Raw genomic sequence first — 25,696 nt, 5'->3', positions numbered from 1 at the left:
AGTGTCTAAAGTTTTAGATGCTTTGCTAAGAGCAGGACCTTTGCTGTTCAATTTAGGAAAATATACTGAAAGTATGAAAGCAGGTGGTAAGTGATTCTTGCAAAAATGTTGCATAAAATCTGATTATATAAGCAAGAGAGAATGAGATTTCTGGTTTGAAAATATCAAATTATAATTCTGTCACTAGATAAATTGTGATATACTTTTTTATTAAATTGTTTTAAAATGAAGACCCAAGAAATGTGCTCAGATAGTTGGAGGGTAAGTATTAAAAATATGCTATTAAAATGAATTGTGATGATCAAACATGTTGGAAAGAAAGTTTGCATTCTTTGTATTTGAAAGAATGAAGTTGGCAAGCATGCTAACTGCTAAAAGAATGCAATATATGGTAGCTGACCTTCAAAATTCTTTTCCTGGGCCGAGCAGCATGAGCAAAGTTGATTGTTTGCAAATTGTAGGAAAAAAAAGTAATGAAACTAAACTGTAGTAAACTCATATTTGGAGATCTGCTCAGCATTCACTGAAATCAAATTCGATCTGCAAATCAAAACAGAAACTGATCCTAATCAAATGGATTCATTAGAAATTCAACACACCTAATAATATTTCTCTTTTGTGAGTAGGGTTTTGTATCTGAGCATTTTCATGTTCCACTCTATAGTTACTAATGCAAAGGAAAAATTTTCTACCTCTCATTGTCCCCGCTGTTCTTTTTGAGGAGAACATTATCTGACTCTTTTGGATATTTTGATGTCTTCCCTTTCCCCTCTTCCTCACTTTTTTTTTTTTTTTTTTTAATGAACACTGTGAAATTGTACTTAGCTATGTGCTTGTAAAAGTAGTCTATATTTAGCACTTGAACAAATCTAATTACAATGTCAAATAGATAGAATAGAGCTGCTTTTGAACTGCAGATCACTCTGTTTTACCAGGTTGCCAGCTCAGCTTTCTTAATGGTAAAATAAAAACATTTGGGTACAATTTTACACAATACAGCTGTCAAAATTTGAACTGTTACTGTCCTTTGAACAGTAAATGTTGATGTTGGCCATTCTCTCCCCCACAAGTGGTATCTCTGAACTGAAATGTGGTGCTCTGTTATTCAAATATTGGATTCATCCATCGTATGCTAAAGTTTGCAAGATTGTTTTGAAGGAAAGTATTCTCCTGAGAATTGATTGAGAAAGCATTCTGAACGGCTCAATAGCTAGCTATACCTTTGTGCCCTCAGCAGGATAAGCAACTGGTTCCACAGTTCCCTTGAAAAAAAATACTGAGCATCTTTTAATATTATGACTGGGGGAATAAGATCCTTTTAGAAGATATATGCTGTCAGGTACAGATTGGCAAAGTGGCTTTGGATTCTTAGTTTCTCTTATCTGAAGTGAATCTTCCCGTATGAACTGATTGTATCATTGAAACTCATTCAGCAATGAGGGCTTACTTTTACATGACTCATTCTGAGTCCCTGCAGGCTTGTTGCCTTCAGGGAAAATGGTCATGTTTAAGGCTAAGCATTGTGGAAGTATCTGAACCATTAGCGCCTAGTATTTCATTATGAAGGAGCAGGTGAGCAGTTTGTAAAATTCTTCTCAATTTGTCTTTGCAAATGACTTCATTGTTTGCATTAATTTTACTTCATTAGTGCATTAATTAAATGCACTTGAATTTGGTACAACGTTGGAAATTTAGCATGTTCAATTTTAAACCTCACAGTTTGTGTTAGTGACAGCATTGAGGAGTATGCTGTCAAAAATAAATCCTTAATTGGATCAGTTATAAATCTGTCTAAAGATTTAGTTTAGAGAACCTAGCAGTGCACTGTTTCTTTGTTTTCTCTCTGAAACTGTCATGTGTTTCTGCTGATGGCCTTCAATGTAACTGTCTGCAAACAAGTTCTACTATAAGTTCTACTACAAGTTCTACAGTAGCCAGTTTACACTGAAACATTAATTCAGTAACAGTAAAATGAAGAATAAATTTCACCCAGATCAGGAAGGTGCAGAGAAAAAGAAAGGGAAATGAAGCCTCCTCATTTCAGTTAAAGCAGGGCTGCTTAGCTTGGCTGCAGAATCACATCCTTAAAATATAAAGAGTTAAAATAATAAAATGATTTTTTTCTAAGTTCTGTCTCAAGATGAAGCAGTGGTGACATCAGCTGCAGGTCTCTTGTTCATGGAAAACATTAGCAAGTGCAAATCATCTTCACTGTCATTTGCCTGAGGTTTTGTTCCAAGCAGTTTACAGGTTGCTGTATTTGGGAAAATCTTTATAAAAGAGTGCATTTCAAATTCATGTGGAAAAATACCTACATGTTAATACAATGTGGGATTTCTTTGACCTTTCAGTGTGTGGATTTTTTCACAAGATTTCCAATTTTTGAAACATTTTAATTGTTTCTTTTCTTTTCCTAAGTATGCTATATATATATATATATATTCTTTTTTGAGGAAAAACAATAATTTCATTTGTGCAGAAGGATTTGCTTTACTAATTTGTATTTTTAAAAAAATATTACAATGTAATTTGGTACTTATTAATTGGGAAGCTCCTGAGTTGAGGAATTATTCAGTAAACTGTTTCCCTAAATGTGATTAGGAAATGTTGGTAGCACACTGAAACAAGCTGTTAGCCCTAAATGTAAAGTAATGTATCTCTGAAAGAGAGAATTCTCACCTGCTGTGGGTAAGGACTTGTGAGCTGAAACTGTTGATTCACAACAGCAGGATAGTTTGTGCTATGCAAATATACTACACATTGAACTGAAATTCACTTTTTACTGTTTGTGACCGTGTTCAAACTTGAAAAGTGGGTATTAATAGAAGGGATTTCTGAACATTTAGTCTTTTATGTAAGTCTGAATCTGTTCATTTGTCAGTAGCTAAACTACCCTTGTCTAAAAAGCACCATACCCCCCAAGCTCAAAAGTTTTACAGGTTTATGCTTAGAAGAACTACTTCAGTGGAATCTCTAAAGAAAACCTCTTGGTAGATATGATCTGGAAAAACAAACAAAACAACAAAAACCCACCAACAGCATGAAATAAACAGCAAAAATCTTTAAGGATTATACAGTTAATTAATATTTTAATGTTTTGACATTGTGATATATTTCAATATGCTGTACAGTGAAAGTGGCAAATATTTTTCATCAATTTCAAGCAAGTTCTCTCCAAATTTAATTAATTACTCAGAAAATGAAAGGTACAACTGCTTCTTCTACATTGTTGTTGCTGAGAGCATACAATGTTCTCAGCAATCTCTCTAACAAGAAGTATCCTAATTGTTTTTTACATCCTTTGAAGTATCAGTGTTACTTTCAAATTTGTCTGTCTGATATATTGCTAACAGCAGCCTTGGCGGAAAAAACAAAAACTTTGCTTACTTACTGATATCGAATAAGCTGGGAAAGAAATTAGTGAGGAGACAGAATTATCTGTTTCCCCTGCCAGAGGGAGTAAACAGCAAAATTAACCTTGAAAACTGTTCGGAAAGCATTCTTGTGAAAGCAGGATGACACAGTGTTAAAGTTATGGCTATGAGGAGGTCAAGAGTTCTGGACAAACTGCAAGCAGAAACATTTTACTAAGAGGGTGTTAAAGCAGTGCTGCAGCAGACCTCTTTTTGCTATCATTTCTGAGCGCAAATACATTCTGTAGTTTCTCACATTCTGTTCAGAGGGCTTGTTAAAAATTTTTCTGTTGTTCACCTTTCTTCTTAAAAGCAAGATTTCATTCATGTTTCTTATTTGAACATGTGAAATAAATATAGCACAGGAATTGTAGTCAGGCTAGAATTCTTGCCTCTGCCTCAGGCTCCATGTTAGATTGATTTCAAAGATTAAATAATTGAGTGAGGTAAGAACAATATTCTAACTCATCTGATACAGCTGGGGAACTTATTTTCTACTTGTAGCAACCTGCTGGAAAACTATTAGCCATGTATTTTGCACACTATGACTGGGGCTTATGTTTTAGGATGTTAAATTTTGTTAATATTCTTAGGTCAGCAGGATGTACTAACAAACATATTTGCTGTAGACTACTTGCTTGTCCTTGATGATTGCAATATAATATAGTCTTCTAGGCTGATTTTAAGATTTCTTTTGATTTATTTTTTTTCTTAAATTCCTATCCCTTCAAAAACAGTGCATCTTACAGTATAGTTTTGGTGCCCTTGTTACATGTTAAGGTCTTAGTTTAAATAAGGTTATGGGATAACCGAGTTATGCTAAAACCAAAACTAAAAAGAGCCTCAAAGCATTGCATTTGTGCTCTCAAAATAAACAATTTAAACAAGTACTAGCTAAATTTGATCTAAGCTTGACTGTTTAAATAGCTTTTGTTAGGATAAAAATATTCCTATTATATGTTTGTTATCTCATGTAAACTAGCACATAATAATTGTATGTGGCTAGATGTGGCTACCTAAGGTTCCTTCCCTAATGTTTATTTGTTTGAGGTAAATTACTGAAGTAAACATAAGGTTGAAGTTAATCAGCTAACTTATGTTAAAGGTGTAAATAATGTCTGTATTAGAGGATAAAGTAGCAGCCAGCTTGTGACAAAATCACATCAGTTTTCATTAGTTTTCCCCATTACGGTAATAAGTACAAATGCAAATTTACCTGGAGACAAGACGACACATGATACTTTGAACTGTAAAAATAATAACCCCCAAAGGCTTCTATGTCTAGAAATAAATGTTTTGAAAGTATATATTTTGTTATAAGCTGTCTTTTATACCAGAAAAATGCAGCACTTGTCCTTCTTAGTAGCAGTGATTGTTTTTAGGCAGCATTGAAGAACAGTGAAGCATTCGATGTGAGAGCAACACAACCTCTCTGGTTTTGAGTGAAAGTTTAGAACTTTTCAAACACGTCAAACAGCATCCATCAACTGTGGCTCTTTGGCTGCAAGATCAGTTTGTAGCTACTGAAAATAACAGAATCTGTAAGGATTCTGTACTTTATTTCAGACCTTGGTCACCCAATTGCTAAGCTGGCAGGCAGCTTTTCACTTCTGTATTTCTCCTGCTGATTTAGTGAAATAAAGATGAAGTTCCTCTCTTACTGCATATACTTCTGTGCATTTTTGCTCCTTGCCTGTGCTACTGCTTACTGATCACACCAGCCAAATAAGTAACCAGAAGTGTGCGGCTGTTTTTTGAGTCAGTGGCTTAAATTGTATCAGTGGAAGCTCTGATACTGCAATAGCTAGCAGAAAAAGAGAGTGGGGCCATTCTGACAAAAGGAAGCTATTCCTTTTTAAGGAACAGTTCTGACAACTCAGCTTGTGTTAGGAGGCTATGTTCTTAGAGGAGGGATAAGATTCTTGTGCATGGCAGTAATTTTATATTATATCTCGTGTAGTACTGGTAATTGCTTTTCTCTAGGTATTTCTCTGTGCTGTTTTGCAGTCAGCAGTATCACTGTGAAGCTGAATGTAGAGGTCTGCATATTTGTTTTGTTCTAAAGCTTTGTAGTCAGAACTGAAGTCTGAAATTATGTCTCCAAACATACAAAATTAGAGCATTGACAGGTGAATGTTTCTGATCAGAGAAAATTAGTGTTGATAATGAAAACTCCTGTCTGTAACACATGCAGTCAAAATTGCACACTGAGGAGGTGTTTGCATTCTCTAAAGTGTGATAACATTTTTTCTTGCATGGATAGAAAAATATCAAGTTCCATTATCTGAAATATTTTAAAATGAACTTTTATTAAAATGCCTTGATATGGTGTAAATGTTGAACATATCTCAGTGGGACTGCTTTATCTAATCAGAAACTCTTCTACTCTTCTAGTAATGCTTTTCTTCTTCTTTTCTTTCTTTCTTTTTTTTTTTTTAATTTAAGTGCTTTTTTTGAGTGCAGTCAAGAACAGGATGAGATGCATAACTATACTATCTGAGGGATTATCAATAAATAAGAGAGTTAAATCTCAGTAATAATGTTTCAGACTTGCAGGCTGAAGAAAATTCTCCCCAAGCTGGAACACAAAAAAAGCGAATAAAGAAATAAAATAGTTAAATGTTAATTGAACTTGGAGGACAAAGCTAAGCTTCTATTGCCCAACAATAGTTTTGGCATTTTGTAACACAGTGTATGTATTTTCCTGGGTAATGAAGTCCAGCAAAACTTTCCTGTTAAGGACAGTTAATGTGAGGTAAGAGAGTGATTTCCATAGAGAATTTCATTGCCTATATAATGCTTTGCAGGTTTTTCCGGGATCAAATTAGCTAATTTCTCTCTGATAGTTAATAAGTATGCATTGCTTATCTGCACACAGTTCTTACTTATTCTTTGTAATCACTTAAACTGGTTATCAATTTCATTTGACCAGTTTTACAAATCTGTTGAACATACTTATTGGGATAATTGTCTTGAATTATGTGTCAAACATGTTACATGATGACATTTTGTATGCTTCACCCAATTTAAAAAATAAAAGCATAGCTTATATGTGCTTTCTTTTGTATTTCAATGTAATATTCATGGGGAAACATTTCCTCAAAAATTTGATGTACAGAGCAAAATTCCAGGATCATTACTAACAACTTAAGAAAAAGATGAATTTAGTAGCAAGTGAAATAAAAAAAAAATTGGATATGTTACAAAAAACATCATTAAATCTTCTGCCTTTACAAATTGAGTGTGTTTATACTGGATTTAGACTCTTTCAGCATGTTACTGACAACAATCCTACCAGAAATGTAGCTAGGAACAGAATCCCTATGAGGCTGTAATCTGTAACCTAATTAAAATTAAGGGTAAACATATTTTGTCCCCAAAACAAATCTATTAATAAACAACCGAAGCCATGTTGGTAAAAAGTTAATAGTAATTTCAAATGTCTCAATTGCAGCTGCTGCTAAGAAGTCACATTTTTGAAAGAATTAATGCACAATTTTCTTTAATGAGGTCTGACTTTGAGGAGTATGAATTCTGGCACATGAATACATGAGGCACAAACACTCCTGATAAATTCTGAGAATCTTAACTCAGGAGATCACTTATACGGGAAGGCTCCTGTTCATCTCTGCAGGAGCTACTTTGGCCCTGTAACAGATGTTCAGTAGAATGGCTCAGAGCCATGTTTTGTGAGATAAAGTTTATGCTGTGAATACTGTATTGTACTGCTTCAGAGCCTTTTAAACTTTGTGTTCAGGATTTTAGTGCATATTTTGTGTGGAAAAGAATCACGGAATCATAGAATTGCTCAGGTTGGAAAGGACCTTATAAAATCTAGTCCAACTACGACCTAACTATCTTACCCTTAACCACCCTCTGCTAAATCCCTGAGCACCACATCCAAACGGTTTTTAAACACATCCAGGGATGGTGACTCAACCACCTCCCTGGGGAGCCTATTCCAGAGCTTAACAACCCTTTCTGTAAATAAATTTTTCCTGATATCCAACCTAAACTTACCCTGGTGCAACTTGAGGCCATTTTCCCTCATCCTGTCACCAGTGAGAAGAGACCAACCTCGCTCTCGCTGTAAGCACCTTTCAGATATTGGAAGAGAGCAATAAGGTCTCCCTTCAGCCTCCTTTTCCCCAGACTGAACAGCCTCAGTTCCTTCAGTCCCTAAAGAAGTTCAAACATGTCTTATTCTATTTTAGAACAACACTATTCATAAAATCCAGCCATTTGGTCTAAATTAAAGATATTAAAATATTAAGTGTTTATGGGCTTGCAGAGGCAACATAGAGAAACTGCTTGCTTACTTGCTTTTTGTTTAGTTTCCTTGTATCTCTTTAATGGCACAAGGTCTAAGGTTTTCTTATTTAAACTTGCAGTATTTAATTTTGGTTTGTTGAAGAAAAAGAAAAATAAAGTTCCATTTAAATTCTTCCACAGCTTTTTTAATGCAAGAGTAATATGACAATCTGCCATTTTATTAAGACAGAAAACTATCTTCACACACACGTAAATATTTTGCGCAGAGTATGTGAAATATTGTAGCTATATGCTAAGGACTGACAAATGGATGGTTATCAGGAAAATGTTATGGTTCTGCGGAAGTAAAAAGGAAAATGAAAATATTCTGTTAGCGATTACTAGGCCAGAATTTTGCCACAGGCATCCACATGGATTTGTTCAGATATATTTTCCTTTTCGTTCATGTTCCTAAACCCATCTCCCGAAACTGCAATAGTAACAAAGACAGAATTTTTTCTTTTACTGTGAGGGATTCCAGTAATCAATACTTGGGTATTTCATTTTCCCAAAAGATTTATATGGAGAAGATTGCACGAGTCTCTTCTATCCTTAGTTGAATTATGACAGACTTCTTCCCCTTCGTAGCAGAGTTGTTAGCTTCTAAGGAAAGGAAACAAAACAAGCAAAATATTCCAGTATGTGAATAAATGTAATCTCTGTCTGGCAGTATCTGCAGCTGAGAATATCTCTAAGCAGCCTTTGTACCATCTGTACCAGCATTTTTTTTTCTTCAGAGAGACTGATAACAGCAAGCATTCACTCTTTAAAAGTTGTTTCAACTCTGAACTATGTCAAGTTCTGAAATATGTTGGGTGATTTGTGTATGTTACAAACACATCAGAATAATGTCCAGCACTACATTCGCTGAAGAATGAAGGCAGAGTGAATGTTAAGAATGGTTTCCCAGTTAGAAGATACATACTATTTTTCAGTCAGTTCCATTGTGCAAAGTTTAAAGATCTTTTACTATTCCATAATTCTCTTACTTAGTCTCCCCCAACTCTTAACTGAATTTATGTTGAACAATTTCATTCACAGAAAATCAATTTCCTTTTCTAGCACATGCAGAACTGTAAAAACACTTCAGTTAAAACAAGGATTTGAAGGATTTGTCAAAATATATATGAATGAGAGCTTTGATTTAATTCATTTAATTTCATTTAATTTCATTTAATTTCATTTAATTAATGAAATTACTATTGAGATGGAAAACATTTTAGTAAGGAATATATTAATAATCTCAATTGACAGTTATATAATGCCCTTACTCCCAAGCTATTGCAGAAAAATTCTCAAGTGGGACTCAAAGAAATACAGGTGGAATGCTCAATTGGGGGGAAAAAAAGCATAAAAATTTAATGTTTTCAATGGAAATATTAACATTGTCATTTTCTAATTTTTAATTCAAAGATGCATTGCATGTCATGTTAAAACACACATCTTTTCATTACAGTGAACTCCTTTGGAAGTTCTTAATGCTTACAAAAGAGAAATCTCATGGGATTGTTCCTCATTTCTCCCTGGTATAAAATCTGAAACAAAATTCTGTTTTGATTCCCTCTCAAAAGACACCAAAAGTGCTAAAATGTTGCAGATAGATTGAATGTTCTCTCTGAGTAACTTGGTCTTGATTTTTATGTTGGCCTTAATCTGTTCTCCAATACTGAGAGAGAGTGTTTGTGTGTAGTTAAATATAATACAGCTATTTCACTATACAGTTGAACAGTCCAAGATCAATTCTTAGAACTGAACATGACAAGAACCCCTGGAAGATTTACTGAGGTGGTTACTTTAGAGGTCAATACATTTTACACATTTACTTCTGCTAGTCAGCCTAGGAATTCAGTTTTACTATAGAATGTCTTTCAAAATCTAACCTAATTTTGACTGAAACATCAAGAAATGTGAGTCTTATTGTTTCAGTGTTTTTCTTGATAGTGTTTTTTTAAATCATGATCGATCACGTTGTTAAGTCCTGTTTTGTATTTGTTAAAACCCTGTTTTGTATTTCTTTTGTTTCTACTTCTAGATATTGGCTCCTTTTAGCCTGCTTCCTTAGCAGTTAGAGGACTCTGAGATGAGAGATTTTCTCCCCCAGAAGATATTTTTTGTTGCTCCATGTCTGAAGCCCAAACACCACCTCTGCAGCTGCATTATAACAAAAACAAGCCATACATTCCAGTGAATCAGTGATTGCTACAAGGTTAGAAATACAAACCAGTACCACTACTTTGTTCAAAACATCAAAGTACATAATGTTGTTTTTCTTCTCAAACGGTGCTTTACACTGAAAGTACAATAATTTCAGTCTTTAATTATATTACATTTCCCCCCCCCCTTTTTCTATTTCTAGCAATGCAATGTATTTAATTAAAAAAATGAAGTAATGAATTCTCAGAAGAAAAATAATTCTGAATATTATCTGTTTTAACTGCTAACCTGGAGCGTGAAATGGAAAATTATATAAGGTGATAATCTAATTATTTCCTCTTTTTAAGCAGTTATTTGGATGGGAAATTATTTATAGATTGAGCGTTCTCTCTGAGTAACTTGGTCTTGGTTTTTATGTTGGCCTTAATCTGTTCTCCAATACTGAGAGAGAGTGTTTGTGTGTAGTTAAATATAATACAGCCATTTCACTGTACAGTTGAACATTCCAAGATCAAATCAGTTTTGATCCTCCGATCATTTTATCTTTTTTTTTTCAAATATATTCTACCTAATGACTTTGCTGAATGAAATAATTGAGACCTATTCTTTTCACTTTTATTTTATTTAAATGTACAGCAATGTGAATTTTAAGAGAACGCTGCTTTCTGGATGTTATTTGAACTAGCAGCTGTCCAGAATCCTCAGCTCACCTCTTAGCAAGAAAGAACATGTCAGGTAAGAAAAAGAGGAAAAAAAAAACTTTTTGGTGATCTGGCTCTGAGAAACAAAGACAAAGAAGCAATCAGTATTTAAAGAATATTTACAAGAGAGTACTTTCTTTTGTTGAGTGCATCATGGCCCCTGTAAGATATGGAAAGGCCACTCTGCTGGATCAGCATCTCAATTGTCCAATTCATTTCAGTTCCCTTTTTGTTAGAAATCACACTCCAGGATCTTTTCTATATCCAAGTTCAGCACAATTCTTTATTATTTTTACTGTATGTGATCATATAAAGAAAATGGTTTCACAGTCCAGTTTCAGAACAGATTTGCTTTACTATTCAAGCACGGTGCTCAGTGCCAGTGCAGTCTCAGACATTTGGAGGTTTTCAAGGTCTGACTGGATACAGCCATGAGCAATTAGATTTGATCTCGAAACTTCTTTGAGCAGAAGGATTGACCACAGACCTCTGTTCCAATTCAAAGTTGATCTGTGTGAGAGTGGTGATAAGATGATCCATTCTACATGATGGAATCTATAACACTGAGCTATATGTACAGGAGAAAAGAGGTGCAACTTGAGATTGATTTCCCTGGTTATAAATGTGATCACAGAGATCACACCTAAGTTAGCTTAATTCAGACTGGCCAATGCACTGATTAACAGACCACTAAGAATTTAACGTTTGAAGGAGTGTGAACTGTTTTTTCACCTGCAGAGCAGGACTCTGCAGAGTTGATATTTTCTGTGGCCTAATTCAATACCTAATTGATAATTTCTTAAATTACTCTGTTGCTGAAGAGTCAAACTGCATCTCTAATACTGTCAGCTCAAAACTTTTTGTGAATATAACATTAAACAAAATGAAAAAAAAAAAAGCAAAAGTTACTTGCTCTGTCTTTTATTTCTGAGCACACTTCCTCCCAAACAGGAATAAAAGTGGCAACATAAAATCCTTTCACTTTTAGAACTGCTATGTACAACTTTATGTGCACATTCAAGTTTATACTGAAAAGAAATGAATATTTCCATATAACATTTCTTGTTACTTCTTGTAGTACAGGAAGATAAAAAGCCAACTAAGAGCTAGAATTAGGGAGGTGATTTTTTTTTTTTTTTTAATAATTTTAGTTGAAAGTTATAAACACCGTGATTAGAGTGGGTATGATATTGCAGGGGTCTATAATTTCATAGGTGGTTCCTTTGTTATTTTGGCATACATTCTTTCCATAAACTTAGTTATAATAAGAGAAAGATTTGCCTTCATTAGAGCAAGTAATGAATTCATTTAATAAGATTATACTATTTTTGAAACTTGACACATTTTTTTCAATAAACCACAATACGATAATCTTTTTTACTTGAATTTCTTCATTAAAATGGAATAATTTGACATGCTGCTGAAGTCTGCTATTGAGAAATTCAAACTGCAAGCTTCGGATAATTTCCCAGCTGCAGTAAAGATTAGGAGCAGGGTGAGCTCATACTCCCCACTTAGCTTCTGGTGATCCTTCTAATAAACAGTGCCCCAGTTTTGTCTGTCAGTGGCCTTGTTCTGTTATCATGAACAACTTAATTCAATAAAACACTGATCTTCAAAACACTGAAAAAGGGGAAAGGAAATAAGGTCTGAGAAAACAGAATAGTGATATTTTTGTTGCTTTTTTTTTTTTTTTTTTTTTTTTTTAAGGGAGAAGACAGGAGGTGGAGGGGGAAGCACATCGTAAATTTCAGTGACTGCAGTTTAGTGGTAGACTAAACTAGTAATGATTTCTGCAGATCATCCTGCCTTCTCCAAGTGCCTATGTTAAACATTCCTGCCCTTTTACTATGCCAGTTCCAAAGTGGATCTTTTGACATGCTTTTTTAAATTATTATTTATTTCATTTTTTAATTTTTTAAACCACACTGACTCAGCAAAGTGCCATTGAGAAAATCAGTGTCCTTAAATCAGGATAGTACTAGCACCAGAATTGAGGCACAGGAGGGGGCAAGGTTGTATAAAGTGGTCTGACGGTAGAGCTAGATATCAGCAATAAATGTGACTTGGAGCCACAGTATGAGGATAAATTATACCACATAGCTGAATTAATCTAATAGTTTGCTGCTGTGAGAATAGGTAAATACTTCATCTTCTGTTAGCTAGCTGTACAATCCCACCTTTTCTCTCAAACTTACTAGTTCTATCAATTAATTTATTGTGCAATAAATTGATTAAAGTTTTAAACCATAGGGAACCTATTCACTCTTTTATTTGTCAGGTTTGTTTTCTTCCAGTTCAGTAATTTGGGTTGTCTCAATGCAGGGTATGATGCGTGGGAAATCCAGAACAAAGCAAGTGTGAAAGAAATAACTGTGTATGCAATCAGAAGCAGGAGGAACAAGATCCCCCCCTTTTGGTAAAGACCAACTACTAGAACTACTCATGATAGTCTTGTTTCATTCCACTCTATTATTTTGCAGAGCAGTACAACAGTTGTTTTCATTATATATTCTTAAACAGTCAGTGTTTCTTTGTTCCTTGAAAAGAAAGAAAAAGTTCTGGAATACACATTGGTCAGGGAGCACGTTTGATCCCTTTTACAACTCTTGCATGTTACAGATTTTGACAATAAAAATGTGCTCAACATCATAATCTGTGGATGTAATTGACATCACTAAGTCCTTTTTGACTTTAGAAACAGCATTTTTTTTTCATTTCCTTGGATGTTTGGATATATATATTTTGAAAGTCTGAGTATAATATGATAGGAACTGTGTATTTATTAATCGAAGGGATTTCATATAGTGTGGAAATCCATTGTACAGAATACGATGTCCAACTTACATTTACTTTTTTCCAATTTGCAAAACTAATATTAGAGGATTAGAGGTTCATTTGCTTAACTGCATTGTTGATTTTTTTTTTAATTTTTATTTATTTATTTATTTATTTTGGTGTTGCATTTTAGAAAGTTTTTTTCTGTGGCAGCGTTAGGGGAGATACCAATGAGAGAGACAAAAACAAATGTAATAGCATGATTTAGACACCTGTAGCAGGACTTGGAGATCAGCTGGTGAATTAAAAATGAATGGAACTCTCTGACTGACCCCTCAGAGCCTCCCTTATGGTACAGGAACCTGTGATAAGCTACTGTGAAATTCTGAACTGTCCCATAGTTAGTTGTATGAAGGCATAAGAAGTTTAATTAACTATTGACACCAAATTTAAATACACTGGTTTTGCTTTATTGGATTTTTGTTTCTTAGCTGTCTAGTGTGTAAATTTGATTTAAACTCAGGAGCACTATGCAGGGAAGCAGTCATGTGATGTTTTCTTTTTTTTTTTTTTTGAGTGTTTTTCAGAAGGCTGAAGGAAGTATTTCATAACTGAATCTTGATAACATGGTACTTTAGATGGGAGAGCTCTTAGTCATATTGTCTGACATTTAGGTTATGCTTGACAACTTATTTACATGCTTTGAATGCATGTAACTACAAAAAATTGCTGCAGTATGTTACTTAGGAAATAAATCCATATGACTGTAGTAACCCATCTTCATCTGAATTAAACAGTTCATTTGAGATCAAGCAAATTCCTGGGAAAAATTCAACTTTCTTTATATATATATGCATTACAGACAAATATATTATCATATGTTTCTAACAGACAATTATGTTCGTGATTAAAATTTTGTGCAATATCCTCATGTGAACTTCAGCCTTCAGGAGGCAGTTTTCACTTCACGAGCTTTTCCTCATCATGGTCTCATATTAGGTGGAAATTAGATTTAGAAAGTGATTACTTTTTAAACCAAAATTTGACTCTTTCTCTTTACTGAAGAATGGACACTACCAGCTTCCTTTACTATAATTATTTCCCTCATTCTTATTCATTAGAAATCATTTTGAATCATTTAGTAATAATTACCACAGCTATACATAATGCAGAGCCTGTTAGAAGGAAACTTCCCAGAATAGAATGTGCTGAGCTACTACAGCTTTGTACAATTTTCTTATTTGCTAAGTGGGTTTTCAAGTGCATGCTTATAGGCAAGAGAGAGAAATTACCATTAAAAACTGAATGTATACACGATTGCATACTGGGGCATGAGGCATTACATCAGCAAGTAAATCAGGCCTAGGCCTGATTACACTTGATGTGGTTTCTAAATGGAGAGTTTTGAAGATTGCAAATTATGTCAGTAGATGGCAGTAATAGCCAAGTGAAACACATCCAGAGGATCTCAAGGTTTCGTTTTGAAATTAATCTCTTAATATTGAATCAAGAAATAGACAAGTAAGCACTACATTGTGCTATGCCAAAATGCAGATCAGATATAAATTACAATTATACATAGATACTACAAAAAGCTCCTTGCAATTCTTTCTAGAGCTTTGAGAATTTTCATATTGTTGTACCTAATTGGTATTTTGAAACGGTGAAGAGAGAGTAAACAACCAGGTAGTTAGTCAGCATCCTAAATGATTATCTCTGATGTAGGAAGTCTCACAGCCTAGAAGACAAGAGATGCGCTGCTGAATATAAAATGCTGTAACCAGATGGTAGATGATGTTCCAAGATCTTACTAGGTAAAATGAAAATTGAAACATCTAAAATACCACTTGTTGGATTAAAAAAGCTTAAAGTAAGAAAATTATGTAACATTTTTTATCATATAGAGGGAACAAATACAGCAATTATGAAACTAAGATGATAATTTAAGTCATCTGATTTAACAGCAAGTCTAGATAAGATAATCTAGTATACTGTGCATTTTTTTTTTTTTTAATTGATAACTGTGCTTAGTCACCACTTAAAGAGTATCTTCACTTCCAATTTGCCATGAAGCCAACAGAAAAGGAAGGTGATCCATAACAAATAAGTTGTGCATAGCACTGGAAAAGGAGAAATAATTTCTCCACAATATCCTAACAGAGTTCCCTTGGGTTATACAAACCACTGGTTGCTTGTAGATGCAGGAGCATAGAAAGTGTTTATCTCTGTCAGTTTGGTAGACCATATCTATGATGTTTGTCCAGTGTTTGACTCCCACTTCATCAAAGACAGTTGATAAACTGGAGCAATTTCAGGGGAAGGCCACTAGCATGGTCAGAAGCAGTCTAGAGCCCATTCCCAGGTCAGGACCAACTTGATAAAGTCCTTAGTGACCTGGTCTGATAATTTCACAGCTCATTTTGTTTAGAACAACATGGTGGACTAAGGACTACCTAAGGTCTTTTTGAACATGAATTAATCTGTAGCTCTATATTAACCAGCCAGATATAGCTATATGACCATGGTCCTTTTGTCTCCCCTATTTTCAGTCATTAGTCTTGGGAAGCAGAATGAAACAAAGTGAGAGGAAAATACATTGTCCTGCTATGGCAATATGCTGAATAGCAGACAATACCCTGAATTTTATATATATATGTGTGTGTGTGTGTGTGTGTGTGTATATGTATATATATATACCTCTAATGGCTGCACTAAGACTAGATAAGGAAGCAGCTATATTACAGAAGCCAAGCAGGATGTGATTCAGATTCAATATCTAGTAAATCCAGAAAAAACAAACTCTGCTTTCCTCTGACGGTTTTGTGTGATACAATAACCAGTGTGCAGAGAGCTGAAAGACTTAATGATGTGAGTTTTTTGGGTTTTTGAAAATAGATGCAAATACTGTTTATAATTTCACTCATCAGCTCAGTAGTTCTCATCCCAAGAATTCCGTAATATATCTGTGTATTCTGTTCACATATAAAAATCACTATAGACATGAAAGTTAAAAACATACACTTCCTTACAGTAATACTTAAGGTTATTCACATAGACAAATTGAACCATCTGAATAGCTCTCCCCTTCATATATTGCAATATTTGTGATTCAAATATGGTTCAAATGCATTTTCATCCATGTTGTAGTGTGCAGAATTATTTGTTCACTGAAGCGTCTCCAGAAAAATGAAATTAATTAAAAAAAAAAGAAAACTTCTATTGTCAGATATCTACTCTATGTACATTCCCAGATCCAAACTGAAGTTCTCAGAAAAGAGAACTCTGCAATTGAACCTGTTTTCACATAAGTATAATGACCTTAACAAAATGAAAGTGGAGCAAAGAAAAACTTGAGTGGACTTTTAATAACAGATATTCTGCCAAGTTTAGATAAGAATGCTCTACACAGATATTCCTCCCCTCCTCTATAACAGTCAGTATGTAATTACCAGCACTGAACCTAGCAGCAGGAAGTAACATTTCACAGGGTTTCAAAATGCAACTTGATTAGCTTTTCAATGCTAAAATTAAAGCTAAGATCAGAAAGATCTGCCAGATCAGCAGACTCCCAGGTTTGCTTTCTAAAAGTTAAAAAAAAAAAAAAAAAAAAAAAAAAAGGAGATGGGGGGGGGGAGATTTTGCTATTGGTTTTGCTACCATTAGTTAAAACAATGGAAAAAGTAGAAAAAAGTTAGGATAGCTTGGGCATTGTCCTTACAAGCTGAAACAGCATGAGATTAGTGAGAGCAAAAGGCAGACAAGAAGGAGGAGTTTATCTGTGGTTGTTACTAAACACATGAGCAAATTTTTTCTTACATAAGAAGCAGAGTGTCAGAGTCCCAGAGCGTGCACTGTAACTCTGATTTGCATTTACATTGCAATTTATTTTGAGAAGGAGATTATTTTGTGTGTATTTACACACTATAATTTGTCCTTATATTTAAATATGATAAACTTGCCATGCATCTAGCAGTACAAAGTCTTTGGTTCTCTTCCTCTTTATCGCAATCATTTTAAATTTCAATGTTCACCCACAAACATGAGTGATCTCTTTCAAATATCTACCCTAATCTGAGTAGAATGTTGTGCTATTTTTCACTTTCCCAAGGCAGAATTTATGAAGAGTTCTGCACTCTCTTTTCAACCACTGAATTCTCCACTTTTCTGGGCCTGATAATACGAACTGTAATTGTGAAGATGAATCCAGTGTGGTTTACCTTTTACACAGAAATTATAAGTGAAGATGTATGTTGATATCACAGAAGTGTAGAAAAGATTATGATGTAGCAATGCAGTGTTTTCAGCATCAAAACTGCACGAGCAGTCAATGATCTACTCTCAGAATGAATTTGCATTTTCGTGAGATGGACAGTGCATATATTTTCAGTGCATTCAGTCCAGAAATTGAAGTATATTTTGTAGCACCTTTTGCTTTTTTTTTATGCTAGAAGCTGTTTGTATACTGATGCAAGTATTCATTTATTATAAACACTGACTCTTGAACTTAATGTGAAAGACAAAGAAAGATGTTTCTGCTCTTGTGAGACCCCACCTGGAGTGCTGCTGGAGCTGTTGGGGCAGGTCCAGAGAAGAGCCAGAGAAGAGCAGAGGTGATCAGAGGGCTGGAGAAGCTCTCCCATGAGGACAGGCTCTTCAGAAGAAGAGAAGGCTCTGGGGGAACATTAGAGTGGCCTTCCAGTACATGAAGGGGGCCTACAGGAAAGCTAGAGAGGGACTTTTTATAAGGGCATATAGCGACAGAAAAAGAGGTAATGGTTTTAAACTGAAAGAGGATAGGTTTACATTAGATATTAGTAAGAAATTCTTTAGTGTGAGTCACTGGAACAGGTTGCCCTGTGAGGTTTTGACTGCCTCCTCCTTGGAAGCATTCAAGGCCAGGCTGCATGGGGCTGTGAGCAACCTGGACTACAGGGAGGTGTCCCTGCCTATAGCAGGGGACACTTCTGCTATAGACGATCTTAAAGGTCCTTTTCAACCCAAACCATTCTATGACTCTTTGTTTCTGTAACTCTAATTTTTTTGTTTTCAATTTCTCACTATCTGGCAATTTCTCACTATCAATAAATTTAAAGATATCTTTCCAAATACTTAGCTGTATGTTTAGGAATATCCTCAGATGAAATTTCATTCTGTGACAACTGTATTATGAAACTTTAATCATGAGATTTAATATTCTGGAAATTCTAATTCTCTACCGGTTTGCACCTTGTGTATTCAGTTGAACATGTGCAAAGTGAGATAGGTGTTAAATGAAATCAGACCAGTTTGGCAACAAATGGCTTATCCTTTGAGCAGGTGTAAATTATTTTGATGAAATAAAAAGGGTTGGGGAATTCAGCCCTTTGTGGCAAAATAAAGTGATTTTGCCTGCTTTCCTTCCCATGACATGGAAAATATATAACCCATTTTTGTCTGTCTTTACAACTATTAAAATGTGTGTGCCTCATCAGATGGTATCAACAAGTAGTCACCATTTAGGACATTGACGTCTTTCTCTGGATATTTAAAATCAGCACATTAAGTAATCTTTTCTTTTAAATGATGACAGTTCAGTGGAACCACAAAAATTTTTGTCAGAATAATTCTCTTTCTGAGATAACAACCCTTGATTACTAATCAGCAGTAGCTTCCTGTAGTTCCTCAAACACACAAATTGTGTTCTTGTCAGTAATTGCACTAGAAAGACCCTGTTTTATGTATTGATTTAATGTAACTTTTAATGTAAGATTTAATATAAGTTTGTTTTATTCAGTGAAAATAAGTATTTTACTTAGTTTTTTTTTAACATCTGCTTTTAATTGGCAATATTGTATTCCATGTAAGATCAGTAATAGATTGAAATATTTGTTATCCTTCCTCATTTCTTCTTTCTGAACAATTTTACCTCAATTTGCAATAGCACTCTATAACGTAGAGGAAAATGTCATTTGTTATTGTCACTTTGTCCACTGTATTTATGTTTAGCATGTTTTCTGTTGATACTAGGCCACAGCTCATGAAACTTCATCTGGTTAAAGTTAATGCAATAGAACTGTGTGAATTAATCTCAGGTAAGTCTGACCCTCAAAAATTCCCCCCCCAAAAAACTTGGGTAGCTAGATGATAATACATTAGCAGATTCTTATTCAGTGAAATAAACAAAGTATTTATATTTACAAAGCAGTTATCATCCAATACAGTTTCTACAACAATCATTGCTTCCCCCCATTGTCTCAGCTTCTCTAACTTACATCTTTCTCTTGTCAGCCAGTAAATGACCTTCCCCATACTTTGAAAAAGAAAGTATTCTTACATCCTGTTTGGCTCTGAGACCATATTATCTTAATATTTCTTGATCTAAAGAAGATGAGGAAGCAAAATCTTTTGGAAATTGGAAGGAAAACATCTCAAGTCTATTCTTTTTAAAGCTCACTCATTTTGCTATGACTTTCAGGAAAAACAGAATCAAAATTTTCTGTTACCTCTGGTGATTAATAAGTTGCTAATATCGTAAATTTGATTAAATTAATTCTGATGTCTACTGATAATGCCTGCTGCTTATATTGTTTTAAAACTATTTTCGGTGTGAACAAGCAATATGAGCAAAATAATTGTAGATATTTAGAGAACAAATACTTTTAAAAATATGGTACCTAGTACCTTACAAATGCAGATTAAATGCAGCAGGTTTTCTGTTTTTATTCTGAAAGAAGTTTATTATTTCCAGAGTTTGCCATGACTAAGAGTTGTCATTCCTCATCAAGCCCATCTCCGAAACTCCAAAGTTCAGATAAGACAAGGTCTTGTTAGAAAAGTCCCTGTGGGCATTTGGGTGATTATCAGACTCTGAAGGGCAGACTATTTCTTCTAGATGAGTAGCTTCCTTAAGGCCTTACCAAGCTTTTCTAGGAATTAGCATGGATCTGCTTACTACCGGCTTCACAACAGATAAAAGCATCTTTTCAAGAGTCAATCACAGCTTTTAAATAAAAACACGGCAATGAAACTTGGAGGAATTCTTGGCAGAACATGTCAGCTTGATGTCATTTGAGTATTTGAATGAAGATATTAGTTGACGTGTAAGCAGAATAGAAGCTGCTGCCAAGATAGGCTTTGGACAAAAATCCTGTAGGTATATTTTACAAAGCACATTCAGAGTGGTTAATCTTCCCAAGCACATTTACACTGGGGGGAAAAAGAATTAGTAAAAGAAACATGGAAACCTCCAGTGAATTTGTATAAGACATTGAGACAGTAGAAGGAAGAATGAGGACAAATCATATAATAGTATCATAGAATGGCTTAAGTTGGAGAGAACCATGAAGACAAGCTAGTTCCAGCTCCCCTGCCAGGGGCAGGACTGCCACCCACTAGATCAGATTCCCCAGGATCCCATCCAACTTGGCTTGTCATCCATCAGGACCCCCAAGTCCTTCTCCTCAGGGCTACTCTCAAGTTCTACTCCCGGTCTGTACTCATATCTGGGATTGCCCTAACCAAAGTGCAACACTTTGCCCTTGGCCTGGTTAAATCTCATTAGACTCTCATGGGCCCACTTTTTGAGTGTGTCCAGGTCCCTCTGGATGGTATCCGTCCCTTCTATTGTGTATGTAGTTTGAGAATTAATATCTATATATCTGTATAGGGAAATATAATTTTGTAGTCAGTAGTTATTATTACTATTTTTAAGCTCCTTGATGAAACCATGTTTACTTAGTAATACTGTATCTTTTAGTTTCTTTTCAGCTGGTCATTGTATCCATAATAAAATCTGACATGATAATTCCTTTCAAGCAAATCTGAAATATACTTACATTCATAAGAAATCTGTGGATTGACATTTAGAAACAGAAGATTTGTTCAAAATAATGTCTCCCTAAAATAAAAAGAGGCAGAATGTACCTAATTCTTTGAAATAAGGGCAAGGTTCTTGTGATGAGTCAAGCTTGGTAGTGAGATCAAAGAATAGAAATTCATAAGAATGTTCCATTACTTCTGTATCTTTTTTATTTATTTGAGAAGGCTCTTAAATTCTGTACAATAACTAGGAAGAAAGCATACAAACTTGTTAGACTACATCCTTAATGTTGGAAAGAAATTGTCATATAACTGTTTATTGCCTTGATCAGAAATTCGATTTTGGACAGCAATACATAGCCATATAGTGCGATCTCTTGAACGAGATTTATTAAATGAAAAATAGATTTTGAGAGTTGGCAGGTTTCTAGGCTTATTATTTGTGGTGAGAGACTCGATTTAAGCATGGCAAACTTGACACTAGGACTTTACAAAAGAATTAAAATTAAAACAGAGACTGCTATTGCTGATACCATTATTTTTACACATTTGGAACAGCTTAGTAAGGAGTTGTCAAAGACTGTTTCAGCAAGCATAGAGCAATTGGCTAAAGAGTCTATTTGATGTCATCCTGGGGACAAAAAGTTTTTCTGAAAAGGTCCTATCACTTGTCACCTGAAAAGAGCCCAGCACACTCATTGCAATCTTTCAGGTAGCTGTAGAGAACAATGAGTTTTCCACTCAGCCTTATGACTGTGCCTTTTCTGACAGCTGCATATGAAAGATAATGCTGAGACTTGAAGCAGTCTAGAGAGAGTTTAAAGAAAGTTGCTAAAGGTAAGTACTACTTCCATAGGAAAAAAAATTTATAGAGTGAAATCAACTGTGATAAATCCATTTGAAAAAGAATAATAGTGATTTTTTTTTTTAAGGTAAAAACATTAGTAAATTACTACTGTCTTCTTTTTAGCTTTATCTCAAAGAATGTAGAAAGGAGATAAAGGGAAGTTAAAGGACAAAGAGACTCTCTTTTTCCTAGAGTACCAAGATTCACTGACATTTCCTGTTTCGGGACGTCATTAAGACAAGTTGTGCTGATTGTGGCCTTCTTTTAAGTTCATTAGCAGCAATTAATAGATTTCTTCTTCTTCTCCTCCCCCCCCTCCTCCCCCTCCGCCCCTTTGAATACTTTGCAGAACATCCCTGAATAAATCAGGTATAGCTTCAAAAATAAGGATGTGTAACGGCACAATGGCATACAAAATATAGGAGGTGTATACACTAAAGAGGGACCTCTGCTTGAATTCCTGTAGTTATTTATGGCCACAACAGCTTTCTTCATTGCCAAAGTGAAAATGAGTACTGTGATTTTCACCTATATTTATAAATAAACTGTTGTTCTTTTTAGTTGCAGCTGGTGACAGCAACGTGAGTAGGATTGATCTATTCTAAAGCAAAAATTTCCAGTATAAATATTTCCATGTGTTAACACTTTTGAAGATTTAGTAAATGGAACTAGATACTTCTAGGGCATATCTTATGCTATCTTAAATAGATGTCTAGAACAGATAAGATGCATATTACTTCTTACTGAATAAGTCTAAATAAGCTTATTAACTAACATGCAGGTAGCTACAATGTAAGCATCTGAAGTTTGGTAAGATGAATTTCATCTTCCTCATTCTCTATAGTTGTCTTCTATAGTTGCAGTCTTGAGAAATGTTGAGAGATTATCTACAAACTCTTATGCTCCTATCTGACATCTCTGTTCCATAAAGTGTTCTTTCCAGCAGAAGTGCCACTAAAGAGCCATAAGACTTTTATTATCCTTAGTGATGCGTTTCATTTCCGGAACCAGCCTCCCATTTGTGTTACAAAGTGTTACAATGGTACTATTTTTGAATGGATCTGCTAAAAATACTGTGCACAAGAGGTGGGTTTTTTTAAATATCATTTTTATTTTTTAGTTTCAATGATATTATGTTTAACTGACATAGTCTTAGTGACTTTCTAGTTGCTGCTGCTTCATATGGTTCTGTCATCTCTCTCCTGACAGTCTGCTTACTGTAACTGAATGTAGAATGTATTTTTGTTCCTGCAGACAGTAGATGTATTAAGACTTAACTTCATTTACATAGGAGCTCTTTTGTGTCACTCTGGTCATCAGAGAAAGTTCAGAAAAAGTGTATGTGCTGCATACACTTAATATGAGTGCAGATGAGAACCTGTCTTCTAATGCAGACAGACAGACAGCTACCAATAGCATTTTTAGTGCCACATCAATTATATCTATTAGCCATGCATTGTTACTTATCTATTTGCTTTTGGTTTTTATGTATGCCTGACTCTTGAAAAATTCATTCTCACCACCTTTCCTTGAAAAAGGAACACTGCATTTTCTGAGGGAGGACAACTTGTAGATGTTGCAGAGTGCACATATCTTACGTATGCTGGAATGAGGGTGTTTACCAAGGGCACTATTCCATTTTTCTGATCAAACCCCAGGGATTTGTGAAGGCTTAAGCGACTTGCCTGAGACTTCACAGATGTACGAGGCTGCTAAATCACGGCCTGAACCTCTGATTAATCACCAGAGGTGAGCAATGAGTCAGCTACGGGAGCACAGGTGAAGGCAATTCACCTGTGCTGCAGGAAGGGCTGGAGCCTGGCTCCACCTCTCCTAGACCTATTTAAGAGCGGGGATGGATTTCTTCTGAAGATTCACTCCACTGGAGTCTGCCATGTGAGCCCAGGATAGGGTGAGTGTCCTTTTTTCCTACTCTAGTATAATAATTGCATCAGCCAAACTCCTGGATATACTATATCATCTGTATATTCACTGATTGTACAACTATATCATCTGTATATTCATTGATTGTACAACAGAAAACAGAAGTCTTTCCATGTCAACATTGTTAATACTGTTAGAGCTAAAAGGTTACTAACTGCGTTAAGCTTTTAGGACAAGATTTTTCTAGTATTGCTGTCTTACATTTAACCCTTTCTATACTTCAGTAGTTTAGTATTCAAGCATCAAGGAAAAAAGGTTTTTTTAAAAAAAAAAGCATATGTGAAGTTAACTAATTAAAATATTTAGATGACTTCAACTATTTAAACTTTACATGTCCTGTATTTATAGAAATTTGAAATGAGTTTTCTTTAGTTTATAGAAAGGAGAATGAAAGCAGAGGAATGAGAAATCAGTGTATGAAAAGCAATATATGACTTGTGACTGATAAACTATCTTCAGATATGTTAATGAATTCCAGATAAAGAAGTTTGCGATATGATATTTTATTGAGATCTTAATAAATTAGAAATTGAAAGGTGATCTGAGTGAAAGAATCCTCAGGAATCTTTTGAAAAAATAATGAGGAATTTAAACACTTAAAGAGGCATTTTTCTAAACATAGACCCTAAAAATCACATATGCACATATTTGCATTTTAAATAGATACATCTGAAAAGTCTACAGAGCCTACAGCTAGTACCATTTCTCTTTACACTTAAACAGAAATAACAACTTTAAAAATACTTGTCTAGAAATAAGTACTTTTGCATGCATTAATACATCCATATTTAATGTCACACTCTTTTCAGGCACCCAGAAAATCCTATATGTCTGTTTGACCCTGATGAGTAAAGATAATATACAGACAGATGTGAAAATACTTGAACAAATCAGGTATCTGTGATTAAGACAGCATTAATCAAAGGGACTTCTTCAAAGAAAACTAATGCTCATTTTTTTTTTTGCTTTCCTCTGGCAAGCACAACAAGTACTTGCAGGAAAAAAAATCAAGAAACTATTGCTATAGCAGGAAAAATGTAAATGTAGCAGTCAGCTCAGACTGATAGTCATTCTAATTAAATAGGTGAGACTTAGACAGCTAAGATGTATCTTTAAAATACAAGAACATCCACAATAGCTTCAGTTTGTCTGAAAAATTATTTTGTCTCAGCATCCAATTCAACATGCTTGGTTGTTAATGTTCATATTGTTATTTCTTATCATGTACAGTAAGTGTAATTGAGAAATAATCCCTATAATGTAGTATATTTCTAAACCCAACAGTATTCTATTCACACTACAGTGAATATTCAAACAGTACATATTAATTTTGAGAAGAAAAAGAAAAAAATCCAATAAATCTAAAAAATAAAGGAGCAGTAGATGTGATTCAGTTCACTTAATATATTTACATAATGTGCATGAGAAACAGTACCTTGCTTTATTTTGTCTAATGTTCTCCTCTTGTGATAGGTCAATCTGTTGTTTAACTCATCTTTTCTTATTTAACATTTCTCCATTTTTCACCCTAGCATCTAAGTAAATTTGCATCTTAGCACAATAGATTTTAACTTTAGCCACATAAATATAAACACTGTTTTATAGATACTATATATGTCAGGAATACTTTGAATGTTGAGTTTTATTGTGTGGTTTGGAATTTCTCTCTCAGTCTAGGAGTTTCTTTGAATGCTTGCATTAAGAATGTATAAATTCATGTCTTTGTTTTCTTCCTTCCTTCTCAGACTTTC

General features: G+C 34.6%; 1 long non-coding RNA gene across 1 annotated transcript; it reads left to right on the top strand.

Moving 5' to 3' along the window:
• The first annotated feature begins 5,560 nt into the window (after nucleotides 1-5,560).
• Nucleotides 5,561-24,187, top strand: LOC104911981 (uncharacterized). The gene is made up of 6 exons (XR_014884835.1): nucleotides 5,561-6,168; nucleotides 9,757-9,930; nucleotides 10,515-10,613; nucleotides 12,905-12,998; nucleotides 19,364-19,428; nucleotides 21,926-24,187. It is a non-coding gene; the product is annotated as an uncharacterized LOC104911981 (long non-coding RNA).
• Nucleotides 24,188-25,696: the final 1,509 nt, after the last annotated feature.

This window comes from Meleagris gallopavo, chromosome 8 (assembly GCF_905368555.1).
Source record: "Meleagris gallopavo chromosome 8, MGAL_WU_HG_1.1, whole genome shotgun sequence".
NCBI lineage: Eukaryota > Metazoa > Chordata > Aves > Galliformes > Phasianidae > Meleagris > Meleagris gallopavo.
This window is presented reverse-complemented; position numbering and strand designations above follow the sequence as displayed.